A 14,668-nucleotide genomic window follows, 5' to 3' on the forward strand; every position below is an offset into this window, starting at 1 on the left:
ATGGCTCTCTATATATGAGAAATTATTCAGTATAGAGTATTTTTTTGGATAATAGTTGTTGGGAAAGGCTGTGCCTTTTGCAGTAATTTCTAATGGACATGGTTTTTTTATTAATAGGACCATAGTCTTTCATGAGTCAGAAGTCATTCTCTGGCATAGGAAAGGGCAATGCTATTTTTTAAAAACAAATTTCATAAAAGAAAGAGATTGGCTGACATATATGTATTTCTTTCCCCCTGGCTTCCTGATCTTTATAACATCAACAGTCCTATAGATCTCCAAGTAATTAAAAATACTGGAGGGTGGAGGCGCCTGTTCTCATGTGTACAGAAAAGACTCAGCAGAGTTTTTCCAAGCTAGCATTAATACTTAAGAAACAAAAAACATCTATATGAAGAGGTCTAACTTGGAAGAAGGTGGCCTTGGTTTCTCTTGTTTTCCTGACATTGTTAAGATTTTGGAGTCGGTAAGGCAGTCAAAAGATTAAGGACTGAATTTTTTCATCTTGGTTTTACTGTTGCAAATCCAGAGTAAATGGGTTTAATCCAGTTACTCCAGGCAGATTTGAGAGTAACTGGGCTCAGGAGGAGTTTTATTATTGATTCTTTTGTCCATGTAGAGGCACATACAAGACTGGCACCCTCCAGTAAGTCAGGTTACGGGTGTGCTTTGCCTGACCTACCCTGATGCCGGCCGTGGCTTTAGCTCCTCCATTTGTTGCAGTACTGGTGAAGTGTGGTCTTGCTTGAGATGTAAGACATTGCAATGTCTATCATCTATTGCGGCTCCAGTAAGACTCAGATGGGCTGTTGTCAGCCCTCATGACAGTCGGTATGTTCCATAAAGCTGCAGGTTCTGCTTTGGCTTTTGAATAGCTTGGGTGGCATTTGTCCTTGCTGCTTAATCCTCAGCTTAAATACTCTGTCAGACAGAAAGAGGAGGTCATGTGCATATACGCAGACTAATGGAGCCAAGTGCAAACTGGACTTCTTGAAGAAGAATAGGTGTGCCAGTAGTCTGGGCTGAACCTCCCTTGAGTCTGCAGAAAGAAAGGAAGGTTGTCACTCATGTGCGTAAGGAACATTCCCTGCTGTTGCCACTCACTTCTGCACAGTGCCACTTTCACTGGTTCCCTTTCAACCTCAGCTCACTCTCGAAGCATCCCACATGCCTGGTATTAGCGCCTTGGGCACGTCCTGCTTGCACATACCTGTGAAACCGTGGCAGGCCCCTGGGTGACCAGCGAGAGCTAAATGCATCACCCCTGCTGCCACACGTCCTGGGACTGTGGCTTTGCTCGGTAGCCAAAGGCCAAGCCCACTCTTTTCCCCATATCTCTCTGCACCTTATCACACCTCATCGTGTCTTTTTCATGCCAAAAAATTGTTTGCAAGTGGGGCCCACCTCTCTCTTGTTATTTCTGGCCTTTCCTGGGAAATCTACTGTTCAAACCCATCTGAAACTTGAGGTGCGCGCGGTCTTATTGGTGCTCATAACCACTGCCAATGCTGGCTGATTCTGAACCACAAGGAGGACTACTGGAGTTAAAGGGTAGTTTGTTAGACAATTTGTGCTTCAGTTCCTAACCATGTTTAGAAGACTGGCGCGCACACACGTATTTCAGGCAATTTAGAAGCCAAAATAAAGTACAGACTGGACGTCTCTCTATTGCAGGCTTTATCTTTGCACCTCCCAGAGGGTGGCTCCCGATTTCTGTAGCATGAGTTCACACTTGTGTAAGCATCATCTGTGATTTTTGCACCAGCTATCCCTACATTTTCTGCAGAGGACAACTGTCTCCTATCTAGTGCACTGCGTCAAGCCCATCACACAATATGCCCATGTCTATGCCTCTGACTCAGAGTATACACCCACGTTTGGCATCTGCAGTGCCTTTCATCTGAAAAACTCGGAGCGTTTTTCAAAGGTTCACAAATTAAACTTGACAACACCTTTGCAAAATAGGTCTGGGTTGCTAACCCCATGTAGCAATTAGAGAAACTGAGGCATGTACTGTGGAACTGAGTGAAATTTTTCAGCAAAAATGAAACATTTTTTTCTGAAATTGCTATGCAGCCTTTTTGCTTGCTCATTCTCTTACTTTTCATGATTGTGACCCCTCTAAATCCTTGACTTTTTTTAAATATTCTGTGATGCTTTTGCTCTTGTTTTGAACATCATCTTTTCATTGTATATGCACCAGTAAGTTTGAGTAGTTTATTGCTTGTAATAAAGTGTTTCCACTGTGCAATGTGCTGCACAAAAATCTTCATGGGTAGGTACCTAAAAAAGAAGAATTTCCCCAGGATGGAAAAAGTGAAAAAATTGGGTCCATTTCAAACTAAATAGAATAGAAACAGTTAAGCCAACCCCAGGGCACTCCTTTAGACAGGCTCCGGAGCAGAGTTTCAAACACCAATGATTGATGAAGTCATGGAGAGTCATAGAGAATTAGATCAACCAGCCCATGATTCACTGGCCCCGGTTCTCACAACAACTCCAACCAAACTAGGAGCGGGGAACCTGTCTGCTAATTGTCTACTCTGTGCTCTACCCACTAATCCACACTCCCTTTCACATCCTACATATTTACAGTCCTTTCTCATTTCTTACACCTTTATATAAAATAAATCCACAGCACAGAAAATGATACGCTGAAGTGCACGCAGGCCACCCCTGCTACAAGAAAGCACCAGGAAATCAATCCATCAAGCATGTAGACATCATTGAGCAATGACCATGCATTAACCAGCTCCCAGTGTGACAGCAGAGCAGGCAGAACGAGTTCAGGGCTTCGTGTTGCTTTCACACGTATCAGATTCAGTCAGCAATGCATCCAGATAGATCAGTAGAGCTAGACTGGTACGGAGCGCATGGGGAAAAAAACAACAATGCTGCAGGTGTGCTTAAAGCAGATCTACAGATAGTCTCAGAGCTGTGATTTAGAGAAGATAGACTCAATTTATATGGCATAAACAAGTTCAGATATTTGTGACAATTTGGGCTCACCGCCTCCATGTGATAATCAGCTGTGTGTCTCAGAGTAGGTGATGAAGGGAAGAAAACTGAACCAGGAGGATCCAGCTCTTTGGGGGATGCATTTTCATGTTAGGGAGCATGCTGAATTGAGAGCTCAGTGGAGATGGTCAGGACCTGGCTTCAGATACAAGGACCGGGATTTTTAGGGTAGTGTGAGCATCAGAATAGCTCCTCTAGGGTACCATGGCAGGCCAAACACAAGCTTCCCAGGGCTTAAATCAGGCCTGCAGGCTATGAGCTGGACCATGGGGAATCTTAATTATTGGAACAAGTTGCAGGCAGGATAAAAATGCCCGTTGTGTAACAACGATACTCGGTGAGCGTGCAGAAGGAGGGTGATTCACTGAAGGAGTGAGAGGGTGTGTGACGGGACAAGGGCATTAACTGGAGGATATGTGCTGCCTGGGGGAGGACCCCTTTCTAGTGGTTATGCTGAGTCTTCAACTTTGAAAAGGCTGAAGGGGAAAATGACTACTCAGCATTAAATTCATGTGGAGGACAGGAAGGGGAATACCAACTAAAGAAGGAAGTCTATTTGAATTAAAGGACAGTGGTAGTGTAAGATCAAATAGGGTAAATTTGTTCATTAAAAAATATAGGCTAGAAATTAGAAGACCGTTTCTAGACATCACAGGAGCAGAGTTCAGGGATGGTCTTTGAAACAGAGTCTTGGGCACCAGGATCCGAACTGGATTCAAGATGAGCTTGCTACAGTCATCAACACATTGCATAACTGTATGGATGATACTGCATGCCTTCAATGTACTTACAAGACTTGTTGCACCATGTTCATATTGTTTTTAATTAATTAATTAAACCTGTGTTTCAAGGCTTCTGCTGGTTGCCTGTAGAGGCCAGGAAGGAGTTTTTTTCCCCGTCTTTGATGATTAACTTGGTTTCTGTGTCATTGGTTTTCAGTTTTTGTTTTCTTTTCCACCTCCTTTTCATGCACTGGAGATTGGCACAACCTGAGGTGGGGAAGTTGGGTGGAGCTGGTTGCACCTCTTAGGTGTCTGCTCAGCACTAAAGCACGATCTCCAAATTTGTGATCAGGAAGGGAATATTCCTTAGTTGTATTAGCAAGGACCACTGGAGCTTTTTTACCTTCTGCTGTAAGATGGCATAGTCTCTTCTGGCTTCTTGGGAGCATGGTCACCGGCAGCTTTCAAGTCAGCCTCAGTAACCACGCAGATGTGATTTCATGTGAACTTGGGAGATAGTGATTCTGTTCTGCACTAACCTGTTTATAATCTTCTAAAGCGCTCTGGGATCTTTGGGAGCAAAGCATACTACAAGAGATAGATATTATTTATGTAAAATTGACAGTTTATATAATCTTACGGTTTTGGGGGCTGTAGAAGTAATAAATCATTCCCTGCTTTGCAGCTGGCAGAACTGAATTTATTGATATCTGGATAGCTGCAACAGGTTGTATTCCTTCCAGAAAAAGATTTGGTCCTGGGGTATAGGTGCTAGCATGGGTCTATAGCCCCCATCTTTGTGTAGTCTACTGTGAGGATGCTCTTGTTTCTCTGATGCTTGGAAATGATAACTTTTAGCATAATTTGCTGTTGTTCCCAGCAGCAGGAATTACTTTGTTAGGTCTAGTTACCTGTGAGTTTGCATGTCAGCAAAAAATATGCCCTGCATCAAACTCTGCAAAGCAGGGGCATGCCATCTCCATCTCATGCCTCAGGAAACTCAGGCCTGCTAAAGTCGAAAAACATTGGTTTTCCAGCAAGCCAAAGGCAGAGACTGGAAAATCCTCAAACAGAGACCTTTTTGTTCTTGTCCCATTGCTTAAAAACTTTTTTCCCCTCTAGAGCTTATTTTACTGGTCTGTGAGATACAGTTCCAGCAGCTGAATCACTGAGGAGGTTTCTGGTACAGTGTGTCAGCAGATGGGAAAGGCTACTAGGGCATATCTGGGGCAGGGCTCCTGTACGGTCCTTTCCTCCCTGAGCAGAGGGACAGTTTTTGCTCCCTCTGAAGAGTTGTGCTGATTAAGCTTCTCATACAGCTATATCTGGGGTCCTAGACTGGGAGAGAGGTGCTGTGGGATGGAGCCCAGGCTGGGAAAGGGTTGAGGGCACCACTGGTGAGAGTTTTATTTGTGATGGGAGAGACTTGACAAGTCCACATCATGTGCTGTGGTCAGGCTTGATATTCAGAGGCTCTGTGCTAATGGAGCTGGAAGAAGCTCTACACTGGTGATGGGTGATAAAAAGTCGTTATAAGGAACATCACTACTTGCTCGTCCTTAGTCTTTTTCTAAAGGTCATCCCCTTCTCTGTAATCCCGTGGTTCCCCATTCCCTCATCTCCAAGCATCTGTGCTGTCCCAGGTCAGCAGCTGTTCCCCAGCTTCCCTCTCGGTGCAGAGTCTCTACCTTCATGAGATTGAAGTCCCAGCTCCCTGGTAAGCAAGTGAACCTGATGGGATGAGGTATGACTCATGGTGCTAAGCCTGGAGGAGAGAAAGAGGGGAAATGGATAAAGAAGAGCAGAACCAGAACAGGCAGGGAAAGAAGAAAAAGGACAGAGAGCTATTAATAGAGTCTCCCTTACACACAAACTACTCTGAAATCCTCTGCATTTGGCAATATCAAGCCAAGCTTCCCTCCAGGCAGCAGTTGTTTCTAGCAAGGGTAGCACGGAGAGCTGTGCATGGAGAAGCAGTCCTTGCCCTGGCCTACCCTGGAGACAGAAACTGTGGCTCTGTCCCTCCCGAGGCATCCAGGCCCATGTGGCCACCGAGCAGCCCAGCGTGGTGGGAGGGGGAGCAGGACAGGGCAACCTCTGCCCCGAGAGAGCGCTGCAGGTGGGGCTGAGGAGGGGGTAGATGCTTCCTCCCCTGACACTGTGCTTGTTCACAGTCCAGGTGGTGGTGAGGGGCTGGGGGTGACGGCAAGCTCACAGGCTTGTGGGATCACCTTTAGTCCTGGTTTTCCTTGCTAAGAGCAAGTGCCATTGCCCCCAAATCTTTCTTCACCTCTTGCAAGAGCCTCAGTGTCTGGAGTCAGATCTCTGCAGGAGACTCAGCCTCCTGAGACAGGCCCCCCTGCAGGGAAGTTGCCTAGAGGGACAGTGAGCTGTCACCCACCCAGGGCAGCAGGGGTGCTCTGAGCAGTCCCACCGATGCGGAAGAACCCCAGCGGCAGGGTCCCAGCTGCCCATGGCTTGTGCCCTGCGCAGAAACCTCCATCAGAGGTTTTGCCTGTGCAAGGGCTGCAGCTCCTCTGTCATGCCAGGAGACAGCTCAGCACTTGGGGAGCTGCAGCCTGACCTTGCTGGGCTTCCCTGCCCACTGGGGAGGCTTTAGGGGAGGCGGTGGGTGGGCCCCGGTCTGTGTCATTGTTGGGTTCCTGGAAATCGGGAGCACAGGATGGGGGGGTGAAGCCTGAGGAATGAGGCCACCACACACAGCAAATGACTGTGAGCTCAGCCCTTGTGTCTTGTTGTTCAGAGGAATTCTCATTTTGAAAAGCCCCTGGGAAGTTAAATGGGAAAACATGTTGAAACAAGGACGCTTATTCACTCTGTGACTGAGCAAGACAAATATCCAGCGTGTGTGCGTGCATGTGTCTCTTGATTTACTCCCCTCTTCCCTTCCTTTATAAATACAGAAGTAAAAAATAGGACAGCAAAAGAAAAATGAGACAGAGGTGAAAGGGGAGAGACAAAGAAGAGGGAAAACACTGGAAAAATAAGAGAGCAGGAGAAGAAAACCAGAACAATTCTGGGAGAGAAATATAAACCTTAGATAAGAGAGTGAACTTGGGGCCTGAGCCTCTCTTACCCACTGCCATAAATACAGGATAACTTGACAGAAGCCTAGCAGGGTGAGGGTCAGGACCAGACCTCGAGGAGGGTTAGCATCCACCACTCTTACTCATCAGGAGCTGCGCTGTGCTGCGTGCCTTGCCTGGACTTGCTTGTCCTTGGTCAGCATTATCCCTCTGCAGCTGAATCCCACCCTCTGGTTTTAGGGTGGTGGCAACTGCCTGGGAAACAACTGTGTCATGCTATCCCCTTCTCCAAGTGAAAATAACAGGATCAGCAAGCTGCAGGGAAGGCCAGCAAGGTTGCTTTTCTCCAGGCAGCAGCGCAGAGACCGTAGGGATGGGAGCAGGGGGCAGGCAGTCCTTGATGACATCTTGTCTTCCTACGTCCTTTATCTGCTCCTGTCAGGGGCTGCTCAGTGTTTGGGGCTTGGGAAAGGATCTGCAATTCAGTGGGAGCATGTGGACACTGGCCCTGGCTTGCACAAATGGGAGTGAAATTTGGCATCCAAGGAGAGCAGTGTCTGATGGAAAATGTGTGATGTTTGCCTTGGAAAGGATCTGGGGACAGGCTGATCATGGTAGCTCTTATGTCACTGGCACTGATCTCACAGTCCTTCAGCACCTGTTTATACCTTCTTCCAAGCCCCGCTGTTAAATGGCAGGAGCTCAAACTTCACCTCTCATCCTGCTATCCCAGCTCTCTGTCCTAGCTCCTGCCTCTTTCCAGAAGCATCCTCGCTGCTTTGGACAGCCCAGAGGGTCTCCTGCACCCTGAATCTCCCTCACAGCCTCCCTGTAACCAGCCTCCATCTTCCAGCCAACTGCACTGGGGCCTCTTTGCTTCACTCCTACGTGGTCTGGTGGCAGAAAAAGCTGTTCCCCTCTCCATCACCACCCATCAAAACAAATCTCTGAAGGTTCCTCCAGCTCACAAAACCCCCGCAGCAGGACTTAACTCAAAGTCAGGGGAGATAACGGGCTTCTTGGTGGCACAGGCATGGCCACCTGCTGCATCCTTGCCCACAGGTGTCTGCCTGTCCATCCCATCCTCTCATCTATCTCCCCAAGGCAGGGCTTTCTGCGTGGCTAGCATGTGTAGCTCTCTTCCGGACTTGGTGGCAGCTCTGTCACTGTGGTAGCAGCTGTGTGTGGTGATTTAAGTTGCCCATAATAAGGTGCAGGGTAGCAGACTGGACACTGGCAGCAGCGGCAGCAAGGGGCACAGCCTTAGGCAGGCATTTGCCACACTCCCTGCATGCCAGCCAGCACTGTCACTACAACTGCCTGCTGGCCCCACAGAACAGGATGGCCGGTCAGGTGAAGGACTCTCTTACAGCTTCATGTGAGCTTTGGAAAGTGCCCAGCACCCAGAGGGCCCAAAAGCTCATGTATTCCTGCCTCCCCACCTCACTACCTCCTGGCAGAGCTTGCTTCTGCAGCAGCAAGCTTCTGGCAGAGAGGCAGGATTTGGCCTCCTCGTTGGTGGTATAGTTGTGAAAGAGGGGAAAATAATGGGGGAGATTCCCAGGCAGCTCTGAGCTGTGTGCTGGCACTGCAGCTGCACGGGCCGCAGGAATGCCAGGGACTGGAGAAGGGATGTTGCTTGTTGTGCATGGGCAGGGAACACCTGGAGCTTGGGCAACTCAGGGAGCCGTCCCTGCTGCTTCGGTTGGCTCCATGCATGCACTAGCTGCTGGCCTTTATTACATTAATTGCATTTAAGTTTGAGGCTCCATCAAGTCCAAACGCAGCCTAACGTAGCGTCATGGGGCTGGCTGGCACCCAGGAAGGAAAGCCAAGGGGGTGGAGGAAGATGGGGTGAGAAAGCTGCAGGCCTGGGGGAGCTGCAGCTCTCTTCTGGTACAGGGAAGGGCGCGCTTGCCCTTGCCTCACACTCCCTGCCCGTCTCCCTGGGCCCTGGCAGCAATGATCCTGCCCTCCGGGCTGGCTGGGACAGCCTTTCGGGTCGAGTTCCCCATGTCAGGGGGACACATTGCCAGCCAGAGCCACCTCTGCCACCACAGGAGAGGGAGGGGGCAGCAGGGGACTGCCCTTGCCCACCTGCTTGTACTTCTGGAGATCCTGGCCCCATGGCAGCAGGAAGGGGAGAGGGGCAGTGTGTATGTGTGGACACACATGGACACCTTCACTCTCACTGAGGAGAGCACACGCCTCACACCACTCAACACCCAGATGAAGAGCAGCTGATTTGTAAAAGGGCATTTCTGAGGGCTGAAGGTCTGTTGTTGGACATTTCTGGAAGGTTCCCACATCTCTCACCTGGTGGGCTATAGTGCTCAGCTTTTCCTGGACTCTGTGTTCACATCTGCAAGTTCACCAACAACACCAAGCTGTGTGGTGGGGCCGACACGCTGAGGGAAGGGATGTGCCATCCAGAGGGACCTGGACAGGCTGGAGAGGTGGGACTGTGCAAACCTCATGGAGTTCAACAAGGCCAAGTGCCAGGTCCTGCCCATGGGTTGGGGCAATCCCAAGCACAAACACAGGCTGGGCGAGGAGTGGATGGAGAGCAGCACCAAGGAGAAGGACTTGGGGGTGTTAGTGGATGGAAAAGTGACTGTGAGCCAGCAATGTGCGCTCACAGCCCAGAAAGCCACCCGTGTGCTGGGCTGCATCCAGAGCAGTGTGGGCAGCAGGGCGAGTGGGGGGATTCTCCCCCTCTGCTCCGATCTCCTGAGACCCCCCTGCAGTGCTGGGTCCAGCTCTGGGGGCACCAACATCAGAAGGACACGGACCTGCTCGAGCGGGGCCAGAGGAAGCCACGAAGATGCTCGGGGGGCTGGAGCACCCCCCTGTGAGGACAGGCTGAGAGAGTTGGGGGGGTTCAGCTGGGGAAGAGAAGACTCCGGGGAGACCTTAGAGTGGCCTCCCAGGACTTAAAGGGGCTACAGGAAAGGGGGGAGGGACTCTTGATCAGGGGATAGGGATAGGACAAGGGGTGACGGGTTTAAACTGACAGAGGGGAGATTTAGATTAGATATTGGGAAGAAATTTTTTACTGTGAGGGTGGTGAGACACTGAAACAGGCTGCCCAGAGAAGCTGTGGCTGCCCCCTCCCTGGAAGGGTTCAAGGCCAGGTTGGACGGGGCTTTGGGTAACCTGGGCTAGTGGAAGGTGTCCCGGCCTATGGCAGGGGGGTGGAACTGGATGATCTTTAAGGTCCCTCCCAACCCAAACCATTCTGTGATCTTGCCCATGCAGTAAGGGAAACTGAAACAGTGACCAGAGAGGTCCCTCCCTGTGCAGCTTTAGTGACTTTTTTATAGAGCAGGGCTCTTGGAGCATCCCAGTGGTGGGGGGAGAGGATCCCCAGGCTGGCTGGTGCAGCTCTACTGGCCACCCAAATTCTCCTTCCCCTATTCCACATCTGCAGTCCTCCCCCAGCATCCTCTGGCCCATCCCAGCTCCTCTTATCTTGCCCGTCCCTATGCCCTGCACCATACTGGGGAGACGTGGAAGTCCAGCTTAGAGGTGCTTGTTCCTCCTCACTGATCTGCACCCATATACTCACACCATGTAGCATTCAAATAATCTCCCACACAGCCTGCTCATGCGAGGACGTGGGCTAGGAGGATGCCAGAGGTGCTGAGCCCCACTTTCCCCCCCCCCTCCCCATGCCATGGGACTGTGTGATTTCCCTGGGCCTGGGGCTTGTGTGCGAGCACTAAAGATGGAGCTGTGGGAGAGAGAAGCTCCCAGCAGCTCTCTGCCCTGCTGCTCCCACCCCGGGTGAGCGGTGGGGCGAGCATCTTTAGGGCAGCCTCCCCACCCTGTTCCCAGGAGGTGGGGTGCTGTGGGGTGAGGGCACCCAGGCACGGCTTGCTAGCCACTAGGTGTCCTCCGTGGCCCACACACGGGTGTCAGGAGCCCCGTGGGGAAAGGGGCCTCCAAAAACTTGGGCATGCTGGAAAATCCCTCCATGAGAGTACGGGCCAGTCCCCCTCCACCTGCCCGTCCCAGCAGAGCACCATTCCCAGTAGGGCCCAGAGCAAGTGCCCGGGGCCGAGCAGGGGCAGTGGGTATTATCTCAAGGCCACGTCTTTGGTGGTAAGGTGGACGCCTGGACCTGCCCAGGGCTGCATCCCAGAGGGATGTGGCCATCATCACTGGTGTCCCTGGAGGTCCTGGTGGGAGGGAGGAGGAAGGGCCTTCCCCATGCCCATACTGAGGTCAGGGGGCAGAGGACAGGACTGGAGCTTTACTGGGTATAATCTTCCTGGCTTTTCGGCACTCTGCTAGAAAGGTAAATCCACTGCCATTGAAACACCGCCAGCCCTGGGGAGCAAGAGAGCTGTGCAGAAGGAGCAATGACCCTCTGTCTGTGTTGGAGCCAGCCTCCTCGTGCACTGCTCCCCTGGTCCATGCCTGTCCTGCGCGGACCCTAGCAGGGCGAGTGCCTTCAGGATTAATTTTCACCAGGTATCAAGGGCTCCTTGGGATGTTGACAGTACCTCTTCCCCACCTCCTCCCTGCTGGAATGCCCCGGATGCTGGGAAGGGATAATTGGGTTTACAACAGGGAAAACACCCCAGATTCCTTCCTGGGGGAGAAAAACATGATCCTGGAAATCCCAGCTCTCCCAGTCCTGCTTTTCTATCCTAGAAGGACCTTAAAAGAAAGACCCTAAGCAGCCTGAAATAAATGCTCAAGAGTAAATGCCATTACCTCTGTAGGGTGCCAGCAGGGTATTTCCCAAACACCTTGCAGAATACAGCTAGCAGCTTCCCCATCAACACATTCCCACCTCACTCAAGTCAGCTAGTTCCTGCACTATCTTATCGGCACACTCATTATACCCTCAGAAACACAGTGTAAACATCTCCAGCAAACTGCTCTTGATGACAATTTCCTTGCCAAATAAGCCACTTCCCTGCTTGAGTGATGGTTATGAGAGAGGATTTTTGTAACTGCTGCTGTTTGAACAAGTGAGAAGTAAATACAGCTCCCTTTCTGGGAGCACACACGTGCACCTGCTCTGAAGAGTTTCATCACAGGCAGAGGTAGGAAGGTGTCTGTGGGAACTGCTCATTAAAATACTGGCAGCTCATCACTACTGCTTTGTTCAGTTTCTAACCTGGAATTTGGCTGAGGGAGGAAGATAACACTGGCAGAAGCTGCCAAGGGAACTTTTATAGTCCAGGTTGTCAGACAGTTGGTTTTACATCTTATTCCAAAAGATGGCACCGCCACTGGCACAGCATCTCTCGTCAGGTGCGTCAGGGTGCTGACACGGGCTGTGCCGGGAAGAGATTGGTTGTACTGGGGATGACAAAATTGCAGTGCTGCTGCTGGGCACCAGTCAGAGAGCGGAGTACTGCTGTGCTAAGCAGCAGGAAGATGACAGAGCACTTGCCAGCTTCAGCCCCTGCCTGTCTCTGCTTTCATTCCCTGCCACGGCTGCTGTGGGAGTTAGAGCAGTCCTCGGCAGTGCTCTACTTCACAACAGGTCGTGCAGATGGGTGCAGATGGGCTGGGACCTGTTGGGGATTTCAAGTGCTTCCTGTGCTCTTCTTCAGCATTTTAGCTCAAGCGCAGCCTAAAAAAGCCCTTTCAGCTTTCCCTGATGTTTATTCCTCCACTGAGTGACCCAGCCTGCCCCATCAGAGCCGTACAATCTGGCTGGAGCTGAGCCCTTGGCCGCGTCGCTCTCCTATTCAAAGAGAGAAAGAGGGAGGACGGGGAGAAGGGGAAGAAAAACAGAAATTAAATTAGTCTCCCAGCTGGTAGCAGAGCTTCCGTGCAGCGATTCCAGAAGTCTGTCCAATTACTTCTCCCATGACGAGGCTTTGTTGCAGACCCTCGCAGCTTGCTTTAAGAGCAGCGCTCCTCTCCGTGACCAATGTGCTAATTCCTCCCGTGGACTGGGCTGGGATGGCTTTCTCAGATGGGTACATTCCCACCCCGCTCTGCCTGGGTCTCTCTTTTCTCTCAACTCATATTTCACAAAGATTTATTTTTTCTTCCCTTCCCCATGTAAATAACACCACATACGGCCACAAACAGTGTATTCAGCCAGCAGGGCTCCTCCTGACAGGAGCCAGTGCTAAACTAAGCAAACAGTATCATTCAGCAGCCTGGCCTGATGCCCACCTTAGCAGGCTGAAGTAATGCTTTAAAGATCAGGGAGGGGGCAGAAACATCAGGAGGTGAAAGGGAGGATTTTTAGAGAGGAACTCAAATACAGATTAAAGAGAGAAGAAAGAAAATCCCCTTGGCGTTCAGCATTGATCGCTTTGGTTTGTTTCTCGCGGTCATGTAATGACACTGAAGCAAATTTCTGTCCCACTTCATGGCCCCTGCCACATGTTAGAGCAAGGTGCTGGTGCACAGCGTGCTTCATACGATTGCCCTGTGTCCGCGTTAGCTCTTTGTACTTACGTATCTAGTAGTTGCTGTTATGGTGACTGAGAAGAAGATTTAACAGAAACTAAGATCTAAGCATAGACCCTTGGTTTTTACCTTGACTTTTCAGAGCTGGAGGGATTAGAAGAGAGAGTGAAGGTAAAGCCTTGTCCGTTCTGTGCTGAGTCCCAGCTCCAGTGGATCCCTAGTTCAGGAAGCTGCATTTAATCACTATTTGCAGTGTGCCCTGCTTTCCAGGCAGAGGATTAATTGCACCATGCAATGCAACATCTGTCTGATGAGGTGCAGAAACAGCAGGCCTAGCTGGAAACCTTGCTCTGAGATGAGATCTGAAACAATTACAATTCCCTGAGGGTATATATGGTACAAGGGGCAATACAGGGCTTTATAGTGAGAATCCTCCAAGTCTTGACATGCCATAAACAGAATCTATTAGACTTAAGATCGGTGGGGAAAGAAAGATGGGCTGGTCCTGGCATTGTGAGGGGGCTGTGCAGATTTCCAGGGTCAGACAAGGACATGGACAGAGTCCTGCATAATTATTCACCTGATACAGGCTGAGAAAGTGTGTTCTTATTCAGGAAGTGAAAGTCTCTCATTTAGCATGAAAAATCAATGTCGCTAATAACAGTAGGGGATACATTCTGGCATGTGTGTTGCGGATGAAAATACTTGACACTTGAAACTGAAAATAACAGTTTAAGATTTATTAATAGTGTGAGGTAGATCAAAAGGTTAAATATTAGCAGCACTTAATGATTGACCAATTTAAAGATTAACAAAGTGATTTGGTAGATTATGTTATAATTAAACTAGCAACTTAATTACAGATTTGAGAATTACAAGATTCACAGTAACTTACTACAAGGTATTTCAAATCAAAGTGTGTGTATATATGTGTATATACGTATAGACACAAAACATACACAGAGACAGCACGGAAATATTTGGATATCCAGTGAAATATATAGACATCCACATTCGTGAAGGCAAATGTGCATATTCAAGCACGCAGATAGGTAGAGAGGTGAATGGAAGAGACTAGTCATAGTTAAAATTTCCCTCTTCTCGAGTTTAGAGCAAATACTCACAATGCATCAGCATTCTTCAGTGGACTATAATTGAGCCTTGAGAAGTCTGACTTCACCCTGGCCTTCTGTTGGCTTTGTGGGCAGACAATCTTCAAACTTTGAGGAGTCTGAGCCCGAGAGGCATCCCAGCTCAGGGGAGATGCTGGTCACAGCCCGTGCAACCCAGGAAAGAGGGATCGCTATTTATAGGGTCTGAGATAATTGACTTTCGTCAGGTACTTTTCCATTTCAGCCCAACTCAGATGATGGAATATTTTGGTACTTTCTACCAGTTGTGCAGGTCCAGAACTTGCAAGGTCTTGTAGTTCTGGTATCACCCCCTTTGGGCCACAACCCGAGTATGGATGTACTAGGCTGTCAGGAGGTACTG

This window comes from Strix aluco, chromosome 23 (genome assembly GCF_031877795.1).
Source record: "Strix aluco isolate bStrAlu1 chromosome 23, bStrAlu1.hap1, whole genome shotgun sequence".
NCBI classification, from domain to species: Eukaryota; Metazoa; Chordata; class Aves; order Strigiformes; family Strigidae; genus Strix; species Strix aluco.